Source organism: Pseudorca crassidens, chromosome 12, assembly GCF_039906515.1.
Source record: "Pseudorca crassidens isolate mPseCra1 chromosome 12, mPseCra1.hap1, whole genome shotgun sequence".
Lineage (NCBI taxonomy): Eukaryota > Metazoa > Chordata > Mammalia > Artiodactyla > Delphinidae > Pseudorca > Pseudorca crassidens.
The window spans coordinates 7,924,323-7,949,640 of NC_090307.1; the positions used below are offsets into that span (position 1 = coordinate 7,924,323).

Genomic DNA, 25,318 nt, shown 5'->3' on the forward strand with positions numbered 1-25,318 from the left:
TTAAAATGTACAAAAAAGTATGTACAACAAATATAAAGGTTGAAAGAAAGACAACAATAGGTAGGACAAGTAGAATGGATCCAGCTGAGTTATGAATTAATGACTCAGGAAACACGATTGAGGAAATCTTTGAGAAGGAAGAAAACAACAGTAAGTAGGAAATACAAAATAAAAATATAAAAACTAGGAGAATAGAAGTAGAAGTGCTCACATCTGGATGGCAGAAGTCTCAGAAATGGAAAAGAATAAAAAGAAAATAAGTACTTGAAGAAATGTGGCGGTAAATTTCCTAATACTAAAAAGAGAAGATAAAGTTTACACTTAAACAGCTCATAGAAAGCCGAAGAAGAGAGGGAAGAAAAAATATATATATACACTCATTGCAAAAATCTAAGAATATCAAAGACAAAAGCACCCCAAACAACCCAATAAAAATGATAATAACCCCAATCTGGAAACAACCTAAATGCCCATCAACAAGAGAAGCTAAAAACTATTGTGCTATATTTATGCAATGAAGTATTGCTCGGCAATAAAAACAAACAAAATACTGATAAACACAACATCATGAATAAACGTCAGAAACATTAAGCTGGGCAAAAGAAGCCTGACACAAAAGAGAACATACTGGTTGATTCCACTTATATGAAGTTAAATAACAGGTAGAACTAACCTCTGGTGACAGGAGTTTATAATAACGATAGTCTTTTGGGGTGTGTTAACTGCAAAGGCACAAAGCAAGCATCTGGCTTCTGTGTCTTGATCTATAACATTTTATTCCTTGATCCAGGGTGTGGTAACACAGGTGTATGCATATGTAAAAAACCTTAAAAGTGTACCTGTTATTATATGTATATTATACTTCAATAAGACACCTGAAAGAAAAAAAGTTTAGATAATATCAACATGATGGACATTAGTGAGGAGAAGAACAAAGCAAGTAAAAGAATGCTATATTGTTATTGAGAGGGGAATGCAGGCTCTAGAGCGCAGGCTCAGTAGTTGTGGCGCGCAGGCTTAGTTGCTCTGCAGCATGTGGGATCTTCCGGGACCAGGGATCGAACCCGTGTCCCCTGCATTGGCAGGCAGATTCTCAACCACTGCACCACCAGGGAAACCCTGAAGATGTGGCAATTTTAATACATGTATCTAACAAAATAACCTCAAAATACTTGAACCCCAGGGTGGCAGAACTATAAGGATAAAATGGTTACCTGGTATTGCAGAAGTAGCTTTCAACCCATGCTCTTGATTTTCGATAAGTCGGCAATAACTCAGAAAAGATATAGAAAATCTGAATAACAAAATTGATAACCTTAATCTAATGGATATATACAGAATTCTGCAACCGAGAATTAGAAAAGACACATTTTTTCCTCAGTCCATGTGAAGCATTTACAGTTGACTCAAGTATCAGGCAAAAAAGCCTCAATAAATTTCAAAGAATAGGTCCATATAGAAGGGACTCTTGCCACTGTGTAACTGAGTTAAAATTTAATAACAAAAAGACAAGGATGATATCTTTGTGTATTTGGAAATTAAAAGACAAACTTCTAAATAACTCACAATGAAAAGAAACCACAATGGAAAGTTACTGAATGATAATGAAAACTACACAAAAAAGACCTGTGAGATGCAGCAAAAGGGAAAGTTCTCTCACTTTTTTAATCCTTGAGAAATTTTTAACTTTAAATCTGTCTAAAAGAAGGCCTCAAAATGAATAAGCCATGTGTATATCTTAAGAATTAGAAAAATAATGACAGAATAAACCTAAATTAAGTTAAAGAGATAGTAAAAAGAGCAGAAGTTAATGAAATAGAATCAAAGGTATTACAATGTAGAAAATCAACAAAGCAAAAACTGGATCTTTGAAAAGAAATAGTAGACAAATTTCTGCCATAAATGATCAACTGAAAGAGCAGAAGAACACAAATGCTATAATGAATATAAAGGGGGACATAAGTACAGATAAAGTAGAATAAAGAGTTACTACTGGAATATTATCAACAATTCTATGCTAGCAAATTAAAAGCATAAATGGACAAATTCTTGGAAAAATGTTTACTAGAATTGACCTGAAAAATAATAGACTTCAATAGCCCTATAGCTATTAAAGAAACTGAAGTAGTGATTATCATCTTCCCACAAAGAAAACACAAGACAAATGGTTTTATAGGCAAGTTTTAATAAACATTCCAAGGACAATCCCAATTTTATTCAAACTCTTAGCACGAGTTATAGGAAAAGAAGGAAGAATACCAATTCATTCTAAAAAGCCAGTATAACTATGCTACCAAAACCAAAACAGAACAGTATGAGAATGGAAAAGTATAGGCCACTTATCTCATGAACAGAGACAAAAATCCTAAACAATATTACTAGCAAATCAAGTAGACATTGTATATAAAAAAAGAAAAATATCTATATGTTTCTCTTAGTACATGTAGAAAAAGTACTTGATCGTATTCTAATTAATGTCAAAATCTCTTAGTGAATCAGAAGTAGAAGGCAATACCTTAAACAATAAAGAGTATGTTTAAAAACCAGAGCACCAGCATTCTAAATGTGGAAACAGTAGAAGTACAGTTGGCCTGCCGTATCTGCAGTTCTGCATTCTCAGATTCAACCAACTGCAGATCAAAAATATTAGGAAAAAGAATTCCAGAAAATTCCAAAAGCAGAACTTGATTTGCTACACACCAGCAACTAATTACATTGTATTTACAGTTATTTACATAGCATTAGGTGTCGCAAGTAATCCAGAGATGATTTAAATTGTGAGGGAGTATGTCCATATGTAAATACTAAGCCATTTTATATGAGACTTGTGTATCTGTGGATTTTTGGTATCCGTGTGGGTCCTGTAACCAATACCCTGTGGATATCGAGGGATGACTGTATTTATTCCCTTACAATTAAAAAATGCCACAAGGAGTCTTGCTATTATCACTTCTACTGAAATTTTATTGGAAGTTCTATGCAGTGTAATGAGGTTAAAAAAATACTGACTGGAATCATAAAGATTAGGAAGGAGAAATAAAAGTATCATTATTTGCAGATGATATAATCACATTAAAAAGTCAAAACAATTTTAAATAAATTATTTTAGGAGTTGGGAGTTTAGCAAGGTGGCTGGATTCAAAAGCAGTTGCATTTCTTTACATCACAAGCAACTAAAAACATTTAATAAGAAGCCATCATTAACAATAGTTATGGAGCATATAATGTACTGAGTAGTAAATCTAGCTAAACATGCACTATCTCTACAGGGAAAATTAGAAATGTTTATTAAGTCATAATTAAAAACACATAAAAATGAGCGATACCATGTGAATAGACAGGGAGACTTATGCGGCAGACTGTGTTTTCCAAAGATAGCCACAGCAGTATTTACTATCCCATCTACTTTCTTAGAAAGTGACTGGTATTTCTCCCTCCAGAAATGGGTTTATGATTCTAGGCTGGAAGTGATACTACGTAACTTCCCAGGTTAGACCGTGAAAGGTGATACAGCTTCCTCTTGGTTCTCCGGGAACCAAGCCACTGTGCTGTGAGAAAGCCAGGCAGCCGCATGGAGAGGCCATAAATGGATGCTCTGAATGACAGCCACAGCTGAGTTTCCAACAGACAGCCGGCTTCAACAGCCAGACATGTGAATGAAGGAGCCTTCAGACGAGTCCTGCTGTGAGCTACTGAGTCCCCTTCAGTCTTTCCATCTTCCCACCTGAGGCCAGATGTCACGGTAGGTGAAGAACCGTCTCTGCTGTGCTTCCTCGGAATCCTGACCCACGTATTTCTGACCAACAAAATGGTGGTGGTTTTATATCATTAAATGTCAATTCTTCTCAAATTAACGGATAGATTTAATACAATTCCACCCAAAATTTCTACAGGGTATTCCTGGTAGAATTTGGTGAGATTATTCTGAAGTCTACATGAAACAATAATGAGATAGCCCGGACATTTTTGAAGAACGATAGCAGGACGAGGGGATTTACCTTACCAAGCAGCAGGATTTCTCATGAAATTATGGTAATTAAAACTGTCTGACATGGTGCAGAGGTAAGCAAAACATGTTTATGGAAGTTTGGTATATGACCAAAGTGGCATGACAGATAATGGAGAAAGGAGAGACAATTTGATTAATAGGAGAAGAGAAAATGTTGTCCATATGGGAAAAGATGAAGTTGTATTCCTTCTTCACAACATATGTAAAAATCAATTCCAAATGATTAAGGACTAATATGTAAAAGCCAAAACATGAACATGGTTAGGAAAAATTTTTTTGACTAAATTTTAAAAAGCATTGAATATAATGATAAGATTGATAAATTTTTAATATATAAAAATTAAGAACTTTAAGGAAAGAACTACAAAACAACCAGAAAATAAGTGACAAAATGACAATAAGTACATGCTTATCAATAATCATTTTAAAGGTAAATCCTTTTACCTTTAAAATCGTTTTAAAGGTAACTCTACAATTAAAAGATGTAGAGTGAATGAATAATAACAAACAAACAAGAACAAGACCCATATATATGCTGCCTACAAGAGACACACTTTAGAGCTAGAGATACACACAGATGAAAATGAAAGGATGGAGAAAGATGTTCCATGCAAATGGAAATGAAAACTGGGATAGCAATGCTCCTATCAAACAAAATAGACTTTAAAACAAAGTCTATGACAAAAGACAAAGCAGGGGGCTTCCCTGGTGGCGCAGTGGTTGAGAGTCCGCCTGCCAATGCAGGGGACACGGGTTCGTGCCCCGGTCTGGGAAGATCCCACATGCCGCAGACCGGCTGGGCCCGTGAGCCACGGCTGCTGAGCCTGCGCGTCCGGAGCCTGTGCTCCGCAATGGGAGAGGCCACAACAGTGAGAGGCCTGATTACCACAAAAAATTTAAAAAAAAAGACAAAGCAGGGCATTACATAATGATAAAGGAGTCAATGCAAGAAGAAGATATATAATGTTCATAAACATATGCACCTAACACAGGAGCATCTAATATATAAAGCAAATATTAACAGACATAAAGGGAGAGATTGGTAGTAATACATTAATAATAGGGGACTTTAATACCCCACTTACATCAATGAATGTTGATAGATCAGACAGAAAATCAATAAGGAAAGAGTGGCCTTAAATGACACGTTAGACCATTTGGAATTCACAGATAGTTACAGAACGTTCCATACAAAAACAATACACATTCTTTTCAAGTGCACATGGAACTTTCTCCAGGTCACATGCTAGGCCACAAAAGAAGTCTCAATAAATTTGAGAAAATTGAAATTATATCAAGTATCATTTTCCGACCACAAGGTATGAAACTAGAAATCAATTACAAGAACACTGGAATAAAACACAAACATGTGGAGACTAACCAACATGCTACTAAAAATCCAATGGGTCAACAAAGAAATCAAAGAGAAAAATTTTAAAATACCTTGAGACAAATGAAAATACAAGTGTAACTTTCCAAAATCTATGGGACAGAGCAAAAGCAATTCTAAGAGGAAGGTTTATAGTGATACAAGCCTACTCAAGAAACAAGAAAAATCCCAAATAAACAACCTAAATTTCCACCTAAGGGAATTAGAAAAAGAACAAACAGAGCCCAAAGTTAGCAGAAGGAAGGAAAGAAAGAAAGTAGGAATAAATGAGAGGCCACCACCACCACCATCAATAATAATAGAAAAGGTCAATGAAAAGATCTGTTTAAAAGGTAAACCAAATTGATAAACCTTAACCCAGACTCATCAAGAAAAAAAGAGACAGGGACCCAAATAAATAAAACTAGAAATGAAAGAGAAGTTACAACCAATGTCACAGAAGTACAATCTTAAGAGAATACTATGAACAGTTACATGCCAATAAATTGAACAACCTAGAAGAAATGAATAAATTCCTAGAAACATATAATCTTCCAAGACTGAATCAGGAAGAAATAGAAAATCTAAACAGACCAATTACTAGCAATGAAATTGAATCATTAATCAAAAAACTTTCCATAAACGAAAGACCAGGATCAGATGGCTTCACAGGGGGAGTCTACCAAACATTTAAAGAAGAGTTAATACCTAGCCTTCTCAAACTATTCCAAAACATTGAAAAGGAGGGAACATTTCCAGACTCATTCTATATAAGACCAGCATAACCGTGAAACCAAAACAGGACAAAGACACTACAAAGGAAGAAAATTACAGGCAATATCCCTGATGAACATAGATGTGAAAATCTTCAACAAAATATTAGCAAACCAAATTCAGCAATACATTAAAAGGATCGTACATTGTGATCAAGTGAGATTTATTCCAGGGATGCAATGATGGTTTAGTATCTGCAAATCAATCAACATGATACAACACATTAACGAAAAGAAGGATTAAAAAATCACATGATCATCTTAATAGATGCAGAAGCAGCTCTTGGCAAAATCCAGCATCCGTTCATGATAAAAACTCAACAAAGGTAGTATAGAGGGAACATAGTTTGCATGTGGATATCTAGTTTTCCCAACCTCCTTTGCTGAAAGCAATATTGATTCTGGTGGTTATAGGAGGCATGACTCAAACTTTGCTGATCATGTACCCCTTCCCCTTCTCCACATGGGCTGCCCAGGATTTTGGGGTGAGATTTGATGTGTGCACTGAGAGTGGAAGTTTTTCTTATTCTTTTAAACTGTCAACTGTAAAAGTAGTCACTTGGAGCTTTTTATTTCATTGATTTTGTAGAATCGATCCCTCAGTTTACGTTTCAAGCTATATAATGTTGTATGATGGGTTTTTAAAAGTTCATGTCACAAATGCACAGAACGAAACTTGATAATATACATTCATAAGTTTTGCAAGTCTGTTTGGTACACTATTCAACTTAAGACTGCTCTATCTCTTATTCTGGTTATGTATGAATAACATAGGAGAAAAGCATCATTTGACGCAGGACTTGGAAACAAACTGAGAAATAAATTGGTAGAACAAGAAAAATGGAAATTGTATGCTTCTTAAAGAAGGGCTCTAATTGCCAACATTTTTTAATTGAAAAGTTTAAAAATGCCTTTAACCTATTGCCGAAATTTAGAAAGAACCTCTCAGATTTCGCTGTTATGAAAGCATACCTGGAATTCTGAGCATCATTATCTAAAATCTCAAAAAAGAAAAATGCTATGTACTAGGCCACTGTACATTTCCCCCGGTGTAGACTTGTATTAACTCACATTTATCCAACACTTAGTATGTTCCAGGCCTGGATACCCTGATATGAAACACAGAGCTTCTGGTTAAGCAGCTCCCAGCCCTCAGGGCAGAGACAAACATATACACACATGATCTGCCAGGTGACATGACCAAATAAGAGCACAGTGCTCCTCGAGTCCAGCGGATGAGGCAGCTAACTTCACCTGCCCCAGACCACTGGTGCTGAAGATGGCACCTATAGTCAGTGCTGATCTCGTGGGGCATCTTAAAACTAGCTCAGCTCATGGTTGCCTTCTGGTTACTTCTGAAATTAGAAAAGTAGTATAATTTGAACTCGTATTCAGACACAATCCACAAAAGTCCTAAAAGTACTTCAATCCCAAAGGAGAGGAGTAGATAAGAAAGAGGTTTGCTCTGGATGGACTTGGAAATATATGGATTTGACCCCCAGTATCCTCTAGGGCAGGAGAAAGTAGAGCTCTGCCTTGCACAACACACACACACACACACACACACACACACACATCATGGGCATATATATTAGAGTTTGGAGAAGATACCTAGAAACAGAGAGAGAGTGATACCAAGCAACACAAACATCTTCAAATTGACTACTTAACACCCTGTTCAGGCTCCAGCATTGCTTGGGCTTGGATACCCTGCGCTGGGCGGGGCTGTGCTACTGTGCAAACGCTACCCCACGTGGCTCGGGCTCCAAGGCCACAGGCAGGGCTGCCCTGATCTCGGGTCCTGTCACCTTGCTCTGGGCGGTGCTCCACCCACCTCCAGCTTGAATGTCCACTGGCTCCCACACATGGGTATTTCTGATTATACAGTGATCCTTCACCTAATTTTACATTTGGATGCCAAACAGTAATCACCAACCTCACTCCCTGAAGCATTTGAATTATGTGTTACTGTTCTCCAATCCAGTGAAGTTAAAGGTCTGTCTCCTCTCTGCTTAGAGCTGATACGAGCACAGATCAATTTAATACACTTATTAAATTGAAAAGAAAACAACTGCTAGTCTGCTTTTATTCCATACTTAGAGAATCGTATATCCCAAGTTCTCGGGCAACAGCCACTAATTTCCTTCCCTCTGCTCGATTAGTAGGTAAGACATTTCATATATCTGAATTCAGTATGTGTGCCTGTGTCTTGGGGACCCCTAATATTCTTCTTCTAGCATCTTAAGATGGCTAAACTTTTCTTATTTAGTCTTCAGACCTCCTTCTTATTTAGCACACCTTGTTGGTGCTCTATTTTATAGAATAGAAATGTTATTATTTATTGTTAGCTATAGGATGATCACTAAATTGAAAACACTTGTGGCAAGGACTTATGTTTCACTTTTACCTCTACTCAGTGATGAGCTAGTTCTCACTTCTGAGAATTTGAACCCACAATAAGATCTGTCTTCTGATCTTTCAAGGACCCTTTAGAAATGTAAGGTTTAGGGTTTGATTGGTGTTATTTTTGCTTTAGTTTTACTATAAACATTCTTCAGCTCTTTCTCCTGTGTACTTTCCCGAAGATGTCATATCACCCCTCTAACTTCAGTTATTACCTCTACTGGGAAGACCCTGGCTCTGCTTGTAAACCCTCGTCTCATTCTTACTGTTCCTTCTCACTATCCATATGCCTCCCTATCGGCCTGATTTCTCAGGTCCTTTTAGATCTAAGTGGCCGCCCGTCCAAGAGGAATTAAAGTTTCCTCCACATTCCATGCACTACATTGTGGAATCATCCAGTGGTTAACAGTTCCTCTTTGTCACTGTAACTGCAGTTTGTTCAAGCTGACATGACAGCAGTCACACAACCAAGGTTATTGACAGTCTCGGCAGGACATGTGCAGACTGCAGAGGATCGTGAAATGTAATATGGGGAAATTTTTGGTGTTCTTATACAAAAAATTTTATAATTATGGTAATTAAGGAATAATAAAGAGATAAATGATTGGCTTTGAAAAAGAATAAAATATCCTACTAGAAACTCATATTTATCTCTTCTAAAAATGTTTCCAAATTTTCAACAGACTACAGTTTTGCTCTTTCATATCCACTGACCTTGTCAAAATTACAGCATAACTGAGTGTGCTTTGTGATGGCTCCAACTACAACCCTCTCAGAAGTGGTCCCTTCTTTACTTTCCACTCCCACTTCCTCTTCAAGGGCCTTAGATCATTAGATTCAGAAAACTGACCTGACCTCATTCTGCTGGTGGCTAAAATAAAAGGCATCTCAGTGCCCAATTGTGTCCTCAGATCTATAATGTTGCTAGTATATTCATAGCTGTCCAAAATACTATAGGGAATGAGATCTAGAAACCAAGCTGACGGGGGTAGATAGGCTTGTGCTTGGCCACTCAGCTGTCACTGCTTCTAGACCCTTTCGGTGGACAGAGCCAGAAAACTTATTTTTAAATTTCATGAGTTTACACTGATAACTTTAATACTAGCTTAGGAACACAGAGTTCTTCTCCTTTTCCCATTCCATATTTGTATATCTCTTTTTCACAGTGAGAGCCCTGGTTCCCTACAACATCAGAATGAATATATCTACTCAGTTCCTCTCTCCTCCAACCCCAGCAAAATAGTTTCAGAATCACTACATGAGTGATACCACCAACAACAAGTTGGTCCTACTTTACTGCTAAGTAAAGTTCAAATATTTTTGGGGTTTTTTTGCAACTGCAATTATTTTGTGTTTAGAATATAGCCTTAGTATTAAAGTTTATAGTCAGAGAACTGAGTTCCAAAGTGGCTGGAATTAATTCTTCTTCTTCTGTGTGGTTATATATTAGATGTACACTTAGGTTAATTTTTTTGTAGTCAATTTTAGTTTGATTTTTTAATCCTTTCATTTAATTGTTTTCTTTTGAATATGTAAAACATACATAACTCAAAAGTCAAAATCATATAAAGAGGAATAGCCAGAGAGGTCTCATTCCTATCCATTTGCCTCCACCTGCTTCCCACCAACCCTACATATAACTATCATCCCTGGTTTATAACTTATCCCTTCTGTATTTCTTTTTGCAGTATATATATATATATAATTATTCCTTCTTTCTTACAGAAAGGACAGCATGCTGTACACACTCTTTTGTACTTTTTTTTCATTTAAAATATATCCTGGAAGTCACTCTGCATGAGTTCAGAGGGCTCTTCCTCATTCTTGGTACTCCAGTATATAGATGTACCATACTTTATTCAACCAGTTTCCCATGAATGAGTATCAAGTTGTTCCCGATGTTTTGCTATTATAAATAATGCCACAATTATTAAAAACCTGTTCCTATGTTGTTTTGTACTTGTAGAGGTGTCTGTTCAGAGCAAACTCCTAGAAGTAGAATTTCCAGATCAAAGCGTAAATGCAGACACAGTTTGTTGGCTCCTTCTAAATTCCTTTGTTGGGGTACCGCCTTGTCCTCTGCCTCACCCCACCGGTCCCAGGAGTGTATGTGAGGCCTTTCTCCCCAGAGCTGCTGTAGGAGATGCCTAATTTCTGGCCCACGTCCCCCCAGCTCCCCTGAGTCCTGCAGCTGCGATAGACAGTTTCCAGGTCACTGACAGCTGCCCACTTCCAGCACCTGTGTCTCTCTCCTCATCCTGAGGGAGAAGCAGTTCACTAAACCCAGAGGGGAGGCCCGTTTCAATGTAAAAGCACAGAGGTTGAAAGAGAATGCTTTGTGTGAAGAACAGCTTGAAATTAACTGCTATGAATGTGACTGGAGTGTGTAATTTGGAAATTCATAAAGATCCATTGTGGACAAATTGTGAACGACACCGTATGCCATTTGCAGAGCACAGACTCAAATGAGAGTGTCTGCTCTGTGTGGGACCTGTGTTCAGAGTCCCATGGTCTAAATAAACTGCTTTCAATGCATTTTTATCTCTCTCAAATTGACTTTAGCAATGACTTTCTCTTCCTAAGAATCAAGCACATTCATATACTTTTTGTGCTCACCTATTTTCATTCAGAACATATTCAGGTCAATCAATACTTATTGAAGAGTTTGTCCGTATTTTCGTGGATTGTTTTACTGTAGTAGCTTATACAAGATTTGACTGCAGCACTTATTAATCCATTCAATAAATAATCATTCATTGCCTTTTTCATTTAAAACGTTCTTGTCTAATAATAATAATAATACGTTTTCATATGAAATATGTAAAATAAAGAGGTTCATGAATAAAAATATAAAGATTGCCTTTAAGGCACCAACCCACATAACCACTGCCATTTACATTGTGGTATCATTTTCATTTATTTTATCCCCCAATAAAGTAATTCCCTAGTGACAGGAACAATGGCACATTCATTAAAAAAATAATTCCTCCTTTATCAAATGAAGCCATGCTCATATTGTAGAGAAAAAAGAAAATATCACTCCTGTTCTACCTCCTACTCTATTCTTTCTAAGCATAAAGGAAGAAAATAAGACCCTTGCCACTGTTGTACAACCTGGTGTGGCGTCTTCTTTCACCTGTTAGTATTACCTAAGCTCCTGTATGCTGCCCGGATAATTCCCCTGCTTTCCTTAAAGTTATGGGGAAGAGGGAGCTGCAATGTTTAGTATTTCCTATGCTACTTTATATCTATATCACAGTCTGTTAGAGGTGGGAAAATCACAGGCAGTGCATGAAATGTAACTGTCAAAAACCCAAGTTAAATACCCTTTTTAAAAAAAAATTTATATTGTTTTTTTATACAGCAGGTTCTTATTAGTCATCAGTTTTATACACATCAGTGTATACATGTCAATCCCAATCTCCCAATTCATCACACCACCACCCCACCCCCACCACTATCCCCCCCTTGGTGTCCATACGTTTGTTCTCTACATCTGTGTCTCAATTTCTGCCCTGCAAACCAGTTCATCTGTACTATTTTTCTAGATTCCACATATATGCTTTAATATACAATATTTGTTTTTCTTTTTCTGACTTACTTCACTCTGTATGACAGTCTCTAGATCCATCCACGTCTCTACAAATGACCCAATTTCGTTCCTTTTTATGGCTGAGTAATATTCCACTGTATATATGTACCACATCTTCTTTATCCATTGATCTTTCGATGGGCATTTAGGTTGCTTCCATGACCTTGACATTGTAAGTAGTGCTGCAATGAACATTGGGGTGCTTGTGTTTTTTTGAATTATGGTTTTCTCTGGGTAAATGCCCAATAATGGGATTGCTGGGTCATATGGTAATTCTATTTTTAGTTTTTTAAGGAACCTCCATATGTTCTCTATAGTGGTTATATCAATTTACATTCCCACCAACAGTGCAAGAGGGTTCCCTTTTCTCCACACCCTCTACAGCATTTGTTGTTTGTAGATTTTGTGATGATGCCCATTCTAACTGGTGTGAGGTGATACCTCATTGTAGTTTTGATTTGTATTTCTCTAATAATTAGTGATGTTGAGCAGTTTTTCATGTGCTTCTTGGCCATCTGTATGTCTTCTTTGGAGAAATGTCTATTTAGGTCTTCTGCCCTTTTTGCACTGGGTTGTTTGTTTTTTTAATATTGAACTTCATGAGCTGTGTATATATTTTGGAGATTAATCCTTTGTCTGTTGATTCATTTCCAAATATTTTCTCCCATTCTGAGGGTTGTCTTTTCATCTTGTTTATGGTTTCCTTTGCTGTGCAAAAGCTTTTTAAGTTTCATTAGGTCCCATTTGTTTATTTTTGTTTTTATTTCGATTACTCTAGGAGGTGGATCAAAAAAGATCTTGCTGTGATTTATGTCAAAGAGTGTCCTTCCTATGTTTTCCTCTAAGAGTTTTGTAGTGTCCGGTCTTACATTTAGATCTCTAATCCATTGTGAGTTATTTTTGTGTATGGTGTTAGGGAGTGTTCTAATATCATACTTTTCCATGTAGCTGTCCGGTTTTTCCAGCACCACTTATTGAAGAGACTGTCTTTTCTCCATTGTATATCCTTGCCTCCTTTGTCATAGATTAGTTGACCATAGGTGCATGGGCTTATCTCTGGGCTTTCTATCCTGTGCCATTAATCTATATTTCTGTTTTTGTGCCAGTACCATATTGTCTTGATTACTGTAGCTTTGTCGTATAGTCTGAAGTCAGAGAGTCTGATTCCTCCAGCTCCTTTTTTTTCCCTCAAGACTGCTTTGGTTATTCAGGGTCTTTTGTGTCTCCATACAAATTTTAAGATTTTTTTGTTCTAATTCTGTAAAAAATGCCATTGGTAATTTGATAGGGATTGCACTGAATCTGTAGATTGCTTTGGGTAGTATAGTCATTTTCATAATATTGATTCTTCCACTCCAAGAACATGGTATATCTCTCCATCTGTTTGTATCTTCTTTAATTTCTTTCATCAGTGTCTTATAGTTTTCTGCCTACAGGTCTTTTGTCTCCCTAGGTAGGTTTATTCCTAGGTATTTTATTCTTTTTGTTGCAATGGTAAATGGCAGTATTTCCTTAATTTCTTTTTCAGATTTTTCATTGTTAGTGTATAGGAATGCAAGAGATTTCTGTGCATTAATTTTGTATCCTGCAACTTTACCAAATTCCTAGATTAGCTCTAGTAGTTTTCTGGTGGCATCTTTAGGATTCTCTATGCATAGTATCATGTCCTCTGCAAACAGTGACAATTTTACTTCTTGTCTTCCAATTTCTATTCCTTTTTTTTCTTTTTCTTGTCTGATTGCCATGGCTAGGACTTCCAAAACTATGTTGAATAAGAGTGGTGAGAGTGGACATCCTTGTCTTGCTCCTGATCTTAGAGGAAATGCTTTCAGTTTTTCACCATTGAGAATGATGTTTGCTGTGGGTTTGTCGTATGTGACCTTTATTATGTTGAGGTAGTTTCCCTCTATGCCCACTTTCTGGAGAGCTTTTATCATAAATTGGTGTTGAATTCTGTCGAAAGCTTTTTCTGCAACTATTGAGATGATCATATGGTTTTTATTCTTCAATTTGTTAATATGGTGTATCACATTGATTGATTTGCATATATTGAAGAATCCTTGCTTCCCTGAGATAAATCCCACTTGATCATGGTGTATGATCCTTTTAATGTGTTGTTGAATTCTGTTTGCTAGTATTTTGTTGAGGATTTTTGCACCTATATTCATCAGTGATATTGGTCTGTAATTTTCTTTTTTTGTAGTATCTTTGTCTGGCTTTGGTATCAGGGTGATGGTGGCCTCATGGAGTGAGTTTGGGACTATTCCGTCCTCTGCAATTTTTTGGAAGACTTTGAGAAGGATGGGTTTTAGCTCTTCTCTAAATGTTTGATAGAATTCACCTGTGAAGGCATCTAGTCCTGGACATTTTTTTGTTGGACGATTTTTAATCACAATTTCAATTTCCTTACTTGTGATTGGTCTGTTGATGTTTTCTATTTCTGCCTGGTTCAGTCTTTGGAAGGCTATACATTTCTAAGAATTTGTCCACTTCTTCCAGGTTGTCCATTTTATTGGCATAGAGTTGCTTGTAGTAGTCTGTTAGGATGCTTCCTATTTCTGCGGTGTCTGTTGTAACTTCTTTTTCATTTCTGATTTCATTGATTTGAGTCCTCTCCTTGTTTTTTATGATGAGTCTGGCTAATGGTTTATCAATTTTGTTTATCTTCTCAAAGAACCAGATTTTAGTTTTATTCATCTTTGCTATTGTTTTCTTTGTTTCTATTTCATTTATTTCTGCTTTGATCTTTCTGATTTCCCTCCTTTTAGTAACTTTGAGTTTTGTTTGTTCTTCTTTCTCTACTTCTTCTAGGTTTAAGGTTAGATTGTTTATCTGAGATGTTTGTTGTTTCTTGAGGTAGGATTGTATTGCTATAAACTTCCCTCTTACAGCTGCTTTTGCTGCATCTGATAGGTTTTGGATTGTCGTGTTTTCATTGTCATTTGTCTCTAGGTATTTTTTGACTTCCTCTTTGATTTCTTCAGTGATCTCTTGGTTATTTAGTAATGTATTGTTTTTCCTCACTGTGTTTGTGTTCTTTACGTTTTTTTCCCTGTAATTGATTTCTAATCTCATAGCGTTTTGGTCAGAAAAGATGCTTGATATGATTTCAATTTTCTTAAATTTACTGAGGTTTGATTTGTGACCCAAGATGTGATCTATCCTGTAGAATGTCCCGTGCACACTTGAGAAGAAAGTGTAATCTGCTGTTTTTGGATCGAATGTCCTATAAATATCAATTAAATCTATCTGGTCTATTGTGTCATTTAAAGCTTGTGTTTCCTTATTAATTTTCTGTTTGGATGATCTGTCCATTAGTGTAAGTGAGGTGTTAAAGTCCCCCACTATTATTGTGTCGATTTCCTCTTTTAGAGCTGTTAGCAGTTGCCTTATGTATTGAGGTGCTCCTATGTTGGGTGCATATATATTTATAATTGTTATATCTTCTTCTTGGATTGATCCCTTGATCATTATGCAGTGTCCTTCCTTGTCTCTTGTAACATTCTTTATTTTAAAGTCTATTTTATCTGATATGAGATTTGCTACTCCAGGTTTCTTTTGATTTCCATTTGCATGGAACATCTTTTTCCATCCCCTCACTTTCAGTCTGTATGTGTCCCTAGGTCTGAAGTGCGTCTCTTGTAGACAGCCTATATATGGGTCTTGTTTTTATATCCATTCAGCAAGCCTGTGTCTTTTGGTTGGAGCATTTAATCCATTCACATTTAAGGTAATTATTGATATGTATGTTCCTATGACCATTTTCTTAATTGTTTTGGGTTTGTTTTTGTAGGTCCTTTTCTTCTCTTGTGTTTCCCACTTAGAGAAGTTCCTTTAGCATTTGTTATAGAGCTGGTTTGGTGGTGCTGAATTCTCTTAGCTTTTGCTTGTCTGTAATGCTTTTGATTTCTGCATTGAATCTGACTGAGATTGGTAGAGTAATCCTTGCTTGGTAGAGTAATCTTGGCTGTAGGTTATTCCCTTTCATCACTTTAAATATGTCCTGCCACTCCCTTCTGGCTTGTAGAGTTTCTGTTGAGAAATCAGCTGTTAACCTTCTGGGAGTTCCCTTGTATGTTATTTGTCATTTTTCCCTTGCTGCTTTCAATAATTTTTCTCTGTCTTTAATTTTTGCCAGTTTGATTAGTATGTGTCTTAGCATAGCATGTTTCCTCTTGAGTTTATCCTGTATGGGACTCTCTGTGCTTCCTGTACTTGGCTGGCTATTTCCTTTCCCATGTTAGGAAAGTTTTCAACTATAATCTCTTCAAATATTTTCTTGAGTGCTTTCTCTCTCTCTCCTCCTTCTGGGACCCCTATAATATGAACGTTGTTGCATTTAAGGTTGTCCCAGAGGTCTCTTAGGCTGTCTTCATTTCTTTTCATTCTTTTTTCTTTAGTCTGTTCCGCCACAGTGAATTCCACCATTCTGTCTTCCAGGTCACTTATCCGTTCTTCTGCCTCAGTTATTCTGCTATTGATTCCTTCTAGTGTATTTTTCATTTCAGTCATTGTATTGTTCATCTCTGTTTGTTTGTTCTTTAATTCTTCTAGGTCTTTGTTAAACATTTCTTGCATCTTCTCGATCTTTATCTCCATTCTATTTCCTAGGCCCTGGATCATCTTCACTATCATTATTCTGAATTCTCTTTCTGGAAAGTTGCGTATCTCCACTTCATTTAGTTGTTTTTCTGGGGTTTTATCTTGTTCCTTCATCTGGTACATAGCCCTCTGCCTTTTCATCTTGTCTACCTTTCTATGAATGTGGTTTTTGTTCCACAGGCTGCAGGATTGTTGTTCTTGCTTCTGCTGTCTGCCCTCTGGTGGATGAGGCTATCTAAGAGGCAAGCTTCCTGATGGGAGGGATTTGTTGTCGATAGAGCTAGGTGTTTCTCTACTGGGCAGAGCTCAGTAAAACTTTAATCCACTTGTGTGCTGATTGATGGCACTGGGTTCCCTCCCTGTTTGTTGTTTCACCTGAGGCAACCCAGCACTGGAGCCTACAGGCTGTTTTATGGGCTAATGGTGGACTCTGGGAGGACTCACGCCACAGAGTACTTCCCAGAATTTCTGCTGCCAGTGTCGTTGTCCTCACGGTGAGACACAGCCAACCCCTGCCTCTGCTGGAGACCCTCCAACACTAGCAGGTAAGTCTGGTTCTGTCTCCTATGGGGGTCACTGCTCCTTCCCCTGGGTCCTGATGCACACACTACTTTGTGTGTGTCCTCCAAGAATGGAGTCTCTGTTTCCCCCAGTCCTGTCGAAGCCCTGCAATCAAATCCAGCTAGCCTTCAAAGTCTTATTTTCCAGGAATTCCTCCTCCCTTTTGCCAGACCCCCAGGTTGGGAAGCCTGAAGTGGGGCTCAGAACCTTCACTCCAGTGGGTGGACTTCTGTGGTATAAGTTTTCTCCAGTTTGTGAGTCACCCACTCAGCAGTTATGGGATTTGATTTTATTGTGATTGTGCCCCTCCTACCATCTCACTGTGATTCTCCTTTGTCTTTGGATGTGGTGTATCTTCTTTGGTGAGTTCCAGTGTCTTCCTGTCTATGGTTGTTCAGCAGTTAGTTTTGATTCCGCTGCTTTCGCAAGAGGGAGTGAGAGCACGTCCTTCTACTCTGCCATCTTGAACCAATCTAAATACCCTTCTTGATGGCACCTAAAAGGTGAATGAGTCCCCAGTTCTGACTCTTCACAGAAGATTCCTGGCAGTGGGGCACCAAAGAACCATAAATGTTATGTTATTGCCTTCTCTCTTTATTTTCATTGAAATTTCATTGAGATAATTGTAGATTCACATGCAATTGTAAGAAATAATACAGAGAGACTCCATATATTTTTACCCAGTTTCCCCCAATGGTAGCATCTTACAAAATAGAGTACAATATCACAGCCAGGACATTGACATTGGTGCAATCCACCTACAGTATTCAGCTTTCCTCAGTTTTACTTGTACTCATTTGTGTGTGGGTGCATGTGTGTTTTAAGTTCTATTGTATTAAGCTGTATAAGATGCATAAGTATATCATGTTAATACAAGAATAATTGCATTAATTATATTAAGATCTCTACAGTGTTGTCCCCTGTGTAAATCTGCATATCTCCCACCACAGTCAAGATACAAAACAGTTCCAACATCATGAGGATCCTCTGTGTTGCCTGTTATGACAAATATTTCTTTCCCACATCACTCCCCATTTTTAACCCCTGGCAACTTCTAATCTTTTCTAAAATTTCTAAATTTAAAAAAATTTGTCATTTCAAGAATGTTGTATAAATGGAATACATTCACTATGAAACCTTTGAGACTGGCTTTTTTTTTTTTACTCAGCATGATTCCCTGCAGATTTATCCAAGTTTTTGCATGTATCAATAGTTTGATCTTTTTTATTGTTGAGTAGTATCCCATGGTAGAAGTATACCAGACACCTAAGTCTTTTATTTTATTTGGAGTGATTATAAATGGTATTATGTTTTAAATTTTAGTTTCCCTATGATTATTATTAGTATATAGAAATACAGTTGATTTTGGGGTGTTGATCTTGTATACTGCAAACTTACTGAACTCACTTATTAGTTCTAGAAGATTTTGTAGATTTCTTGAGTTTGCTACATAAACAATCATGTCCTCTGCAGTTTGGCCTAGTTTTATGTCTTCCTTCCCTATCTGTGTGCCTTTTATTTCTTTTTCTTGCTTTATTACAGTGGCTGGAACATCTAGTACTATGTTGTACAGCAATGGTTCAAGCAGACCTCCTTACTTTTTCCCCAGTCTTAAGAGGAGAGCATTCAGTCCTGGCTATGGGTTCTTTGCAGATGATCTTGATCAAGTTGAGGTAATTCCCCTCCATTTCTAACTCATGGCTTTTATTGTGAGTGGGTGTTACATTTTTTTATCAAATGGTTTTTCTGTGTCCATCAATATGATCACATAATTTTTCTTCTTTAACTTGTTGATATATTGAATTACATTTATTTTTGATTCTCAAATGAGAAGTGACTTTGGACAGGTGAAGAAGGGAATACACTATGTAAGACTTTGAAAATGAAGCCAAGGTGTTTAGATGTGAATCTATTGCACACCATTTTCCACAGTATGTTCTGATACGTATGCTAATAGAGGATACATAAAGATGTAATTTCACAGTCAAACTAGTTTGAGAAACAGTGGTTTAAACTAAATTCAGTAGGCTTCTTCGTTCCTGATTTTCTCAGAACCTTTAATATGCTGCATTGAATGATATCTGTATTTCCAAAAGGGGATTAAAGAGTGTAAAGTTTCCAAATCCAGTTTATCCACAAAATGCTCATTTTCCATAATGTCTATGATAATTGGAAGATGCACTTTGGGAAACATTGCCATACGAAATAATTTTTTCTAATGAAAATTTCTGACCTGGGGAGTACCATAGAAGAAAGGCAGTGTGCTGCAGTGGCTCACACATGGAACTTCAGGAAGGTTTCCTACCTGCTGAAAGTCCACTTCATTATCTGTTGAGTGGGGAAAAAACATGACTCCATGCGGGGGCAGTAGGATGTTGAGGTAAAGAGTGTGTGCTCTACAGTCAAACATCTGAGTCCAAATCCTGGTTTTGCTACCTAAAAGGTGTGGGGAACATTGGGAAAGTTACTTAATCACTCTGTGCCTGTTTCCTCACATGTAATGTAAGAATAGTAACAATTCCTACTTTCTAAGATTTTTAAAAGGTTTAATGAATAAAACATGTAAAGCCTTAGAGAAGTGTCAGGCAACTGGTAACCATTTAATAGTCATTACCTGTGCTGTTTATAGTTGAAGGATTAAGTGAGATGATCAGAAAAATACCTATCAATTTTATTACTCAGAAAGTAGTTATTAGGAAAGTAGATCCAAGGGCAGTTGTAGGATGAGTTAGAAGCAAGTGAATCTATGCTCCCATGTTGGATGCTTTGAGGACTAGGCCAGTGAGAGCACAGATGTAGAGATTGCTTTTTTAAATACTTTCTTTAACTCTGTAGCATTTGGTGATTGAATATGAGGGGTTGAAAAAGATGATCCAAAGGTGACACCAGTTTTCAGCCTCGGCATTAGGGAAATGGATATTGTACCCCCCATGAATGAAGAGTGTCCCGGGTATTAACATGTCAGCCAGATAATTTTATCATTCTCATTAAAAAATAATAGATATTTTAATTTCTGGTTTTAATAAATGCAGGAAACTAAAGAGTTTCAGCCTGTTTATGCTAAACTATGAAATCTGATCCATGTTGGTAAAGGAACAATTTGATTACATAGCTATACTACAAGGAAAATTATGCCCGTGATGCAACTTTGAACTTTGAGGACATCTCAGCTTTTTATTTAGAGCACTGAAGTGGCAGAATGGTTCCTCAGAGGAAATTAAGAGAGAGAAAGGCATGCTGGTGCTCAGAATAGCAGAGAAGATTGAAATAAATGGGAAACGTGGTAAAATGACTGAAAATAAGCCAACTATATAAGATAAAGTTAGATCATAGTTATTGTTTATTGAACACCTGCTACATACTGGCCATCGCTTTTGGATTGGCCATCGCTTTTGGGTACAGTTAGTTACAACTGCCGAAGCCTACCTGGAACTGTCCTGGTTTTAGCACTGAAATCCCATGTCCTGGGAAACTGCTTGGCCTCAGGCAAACCAGGACAGTGGGTCACACTCAGCACAGCAGTGAACAAGGCAGTCTTTGCACTCAAGGAACTCACATTCAAGCTGGGGGATCCAGAGACAGACGCAAAGCAGATAAAAATAAGACAAAAGGCACAGTTTTATATATAGTGCAGCATCAGGTTAGAAGGAATGTAAACTATTTATATATTGGTTCATCTATTCATTTTGAAAAAGGAGCTGGCTCCTTCTATATCTAGTGTGGGAAAGAGAGGGTCACCGCAGGTCATAATTTGACTTTCAGAAGGATCACTGCTTACCCCCTCAGAGTGGATACACATGAAGTGGGTAGGCTCCCATTGCCCTGAGGGAAGGGAATAGAAGGACTGTTTTTCTGTCTGACCCAGCTTGCCCTTCACAGGACCTGGTGGAAAGTTTTCAAAGAGGCCACATGCACCGGGGAGAGGAGGATGGAGACTCTGGCCCTGCCTCCTTGAGAGCCAGCAGTGTTAGAAGCTTTATGATGGATAAGGGTAATCCTGATTGAGGGCTGGGTAGAAAAGACACCATAGCCTCCCAAGGTGACCAGGAGCTGACCAGGAATGAAGATGGGCTGGACCCAGCACCAGGACCCAGGTGGTCTTTGTTACTGCTGTATAAGTGGAGACCAACTATCCTGATTTGTCCAGGACTGAAGGGTTTCCTTGCTCATGGGACTTCAAACCCACAGCTAACTGAGGTGGCTTTTAAGATGACCTATTATCCAAACCAAGACACTTTTGATAATGAAATGGGAGGCTGTTAATAAACACACCAGTTCAACCAGGTGTATGTTGGAGCCATTCTGGGGAGCTCCAGAGAGAGATGGGACCCTATCTACATTAGACTACATTTATTCTGGATTCAAATTACAGGCAGATGTGGGGCCTTGTGTAGCTGAGGCAGCAAACCTTCCCTTATCTAGTTACCCTGCCATGGTGACAGGCTATGGGGACAATGACCTTGGTGTAATTGTTAACCAAACAGCTCAAATATAAACTCCATTACTCGACTGCAGACAAAACTGTCCTCAGGGCACCAGCAAAGCAGAGGGACAACTATGACAACAAAAATAAAAGTTCAGAAATTTGCGATAACAATATCTATCAAGGACCTAATTTAAGTATGTATATGGTTTTTTAAATTGAGGTGTAGGTGATGTACAATATTACATAAGTTTCAGGTGTACAAGGTAGTAATCCACAATTTTTAAAGACTAGATTCCATTTACAGTTATTATAAAATATTGGCTATATTACCCATGTTGTACAATATATCGTTGTAGCTTATTTATTTTATACATACTAGTTTGTAACTCTTAATCCCCTACCCCTATCTTGCCCCTTCCTCCTTTCCTCTCCCCACTGGTAGTCATTAGTTTGTTTTCTGTTTCTTTTTTGTTACATTCACTAGTTTGTTTTATTTTTTACATTCCACATATAAGTGATAATCATACAGTGTTTGTCTTTCTCTGACTTATTTCACTTAACATAATATCCTCCAAGTCCATCCATGTTGTTGCAGATGGAAATATTTCATTCCTTTTTATGTCTGAGTAGTACTATAGTGTATTTATTTATACTACGTCTTCTTTATCCATTCATCTTTTGATGGACACTTAGGTTGCTTCCATATGTTGGCAATTGTAAATAATGCTGCCACGAACACTGGGGTGCATGTATCTTTTTGAATGAAGGTTTTGGGGGTTTGTTTTTGAATACCAAGGAGTGGAATTGCTGGGTCATATAGCAATTCTATTTTTAGTTTTTTGAGAAACCTCCATACTGTTTTCCACAGCGGCTGCACCAATCTACATTCCCACCAACAGTGTGCAAGGGTTCCCTTTTTTCCACATCCTTGCCAACCTTTGTTATTTATGTTCTTTTGATGATGGCCATTCTGACAGGTGTGAGGTAACATCTCATTGTGGTTTTGATTTGCATTTCCCTGATGATTAGCAATGTTGAGCATTGTATTCTTTGGAGAAACATCTATTCAAGTCTTCTGCCCATTTTTTAAAATTCAGGTTGTTTGTTTTCTTGAGTTATATAAACTGTTTATATATGCTGGATATTAATCCCTTATTGGTCATATCATTAGCAAATATTTTCTCCTAGTCTGTAGATTGTCTTTTCTTTTTGTGGATGGTTTCCTTTGCTGTACAAAAGCTTTTAAGTCTAATTAGGTCCCATTTGTTTATTTTTGCTTTTATTTCCTTTGCTTTAGGAGACAGATCCCCAAAAATATTGCTACAATTTATATCAAAGAGTGTTCTGCATATGTTTTCCTCATATATTTAGGTCTTTAATCCATTTTTAGTTTACTTTTGTGTATGGTGTTCTAATTTCATTCTTTTACATGTAGCTATCCAGATTTCCCAGCACCACTTATTGAAGAGACTGTCTCTTCTCCATTGAATATTCTTGTCTCCTTGTCGTAGATTAAATGACCATAAGTGCATGGGTTTATTTCTGGGCTCTCTATTTTGTTCCATTGAGCTATGTGTCTGTTTCTGTGCCAGTATCATACTGTTTTGATTACTGTAGCTTTAGTAGTATACTGTAGTATAGTCTGAAGTCAGGGAGTGTAATACCTCCAGCTCTATTCTTCTTTCTCAAGATTGTTTTGGCTATTTGGGGTCTTTTGTGTTTCTATACAAATTGTAGGATTATTTCTTCTTGTTCTGAGAAAAGTACGCTTGGTATTTTTTTTTAATTTATTTTTTTTGGCGGTACATGCGCCTCTCACTGTTGTGGCCTCTCCCGTTGTGGAGCACAGGCTCCGGACGCGCAGGCTCAGCGGCCATGGCTCACGGGCCCAGCTGCTCCGTGGCATGTGGGATCTTCCTGGACTGGGACACGAACCCATGTCCCCTGCATCGGCAGGCGGACTCTCAACCGCTGCGCCACCAGGGAAGCCCTATGCTTAGTATTTTGATATGGATTAGATTGAATCTGTAGATTTCCTTGAATAGTATGGTCATTTTAACAATATTATTATTCCAATCCACAAACACAGTATATCTTTCTATCTGTTTGTGACATCTTCAGTTTCTTTCATCAGGGTCTTATCATTTTCTGAGTACAGATATTTTACCTCCTTAGGTAGGTTTATTCCTAGGTACTTTATTCTTTTCTATGCGATTGTAAATGGGTTTGTTTTCTTAATTTCTCTTTCTGATAGTTCATTATTAGTGTAAAGAAATGCAACATATTTCTGTATATTAATTTTGTATCCTAGCACATGTATGTTTTGTGCTGTTTTGGAAAGTAAAAAATTTCTTTAAAGTACCTGGGATGCAGCAGTATTGAGAGTATAAGAGGCCGAATAAAATATTCAGAGCTTTGTGTCTGAAATTCCCCATCTGGGTGGAGGGCACTTGGCTGGGATAACATGAGGGTGGGGTTTGCCAGCCTGGGTGCTCCACTGGGGCTGGCAGGGTCTTTGCTGTCATCAAAGTCCTGGGAGCTGGAGGCCCCACGGCTAGTCCAAGATGGATCAGGATTTGAACATAAGTCTCTTTGCAAAGCCCATACTCTTGTTTATAGGGGAGTAACTCTCACTCTCTCTCACTGACTAACCATAATGCAGGGGGAGTGTTATCACATAGCAGCAGCACAGAGTAATGTGGGATGCAGAGGAGAAAGGAATGAGCTCTGTCAGGGGATGGCTGCAGAGAAGAGATAGTGAATATCTGCAAGTGCCCATCCGTCCATGGACAGTGGCTGTCTGCTGCTTCCTGGGGTCTTTAGAACCAATTCCGAAAGAAGAACTTAGTACTTACCCGGGCCTGATACTCAGGGCAGGAGTCCTGAAAGTGTGTGTGCAAGTATTTATTTCCTTGAAACCTTGAGACCATCAGGAGAGGGAAGGTTGATAAACAGAGGAGGAAGAAGAAGACAGTGGCCAGTGGAGTCCTGGGTGCTGCCTGCTGGGCCCAGCAATGCCACACCAGGTGAGGAGAGGGTGAGGGCTCCCAGTCTGGGTAGAACTTTTCAGAATGGCTCATTTGCTGTCTTATTTTTATGAGTGGACGTGTGTTGAAAAAAGTTCTTCACTTGGTATATTACAGACATTTTGCATGTCTAAATATAGATCTGCATAACCATTAAAGAGCCGCAGAGCATCCCAGCCTATGGACTTAGCACAATTAATTGAGCCAGTCCACTAGAGAAAGGCATGCAGATTGTATCCTGTTTTCATTAATAGAAATAATGCTGTAATAAACATTTCCATTTTTAAACACAGATCTTTGCTAAATTTATTATTCTTTAAGATAACTATCTTGTGGTGACCGTGCTGGGTCAGAGGATACAATAAGTCAGATCTCAACTCTTCTGCATAGAAAATGTGTACCTGTGTGCATTTGCACTCACAGCATATGGCATTTGTGTTTCCATCTGCTCTTGTTAACAGTGGTCACTATCATTCTTTTCATTTCTATATTTACATATTTGACATGCAAAAATTAATTTGTCATTGTTTTCATTTTTATTTATTCATTCATTTCAT

General features: G+C 37.7%; 1 protein-coding gene across 1 annotated transcript in view; it reads left to right on the forward strand.

The window, feature by feature from the left end:
* Window positions 1-18,882: 18,882 nt before the first annotated feature.
* The window catches only part of CD226 (CD226 molecule), a 101,325-nt gene continuing 94,889 nt past the window's right edge, over window positions 18,883-25,318 (forward strand). Inside the window, exon 1 of the mRNA XM_067698861.1 lies at window positions 18,883-18,982. The gene's annotated coding sequence lies outside the window, so the exon portion shown is untranslated. The remainder of the gene's footprint in view (window positions 18,983-25,318) is intronic.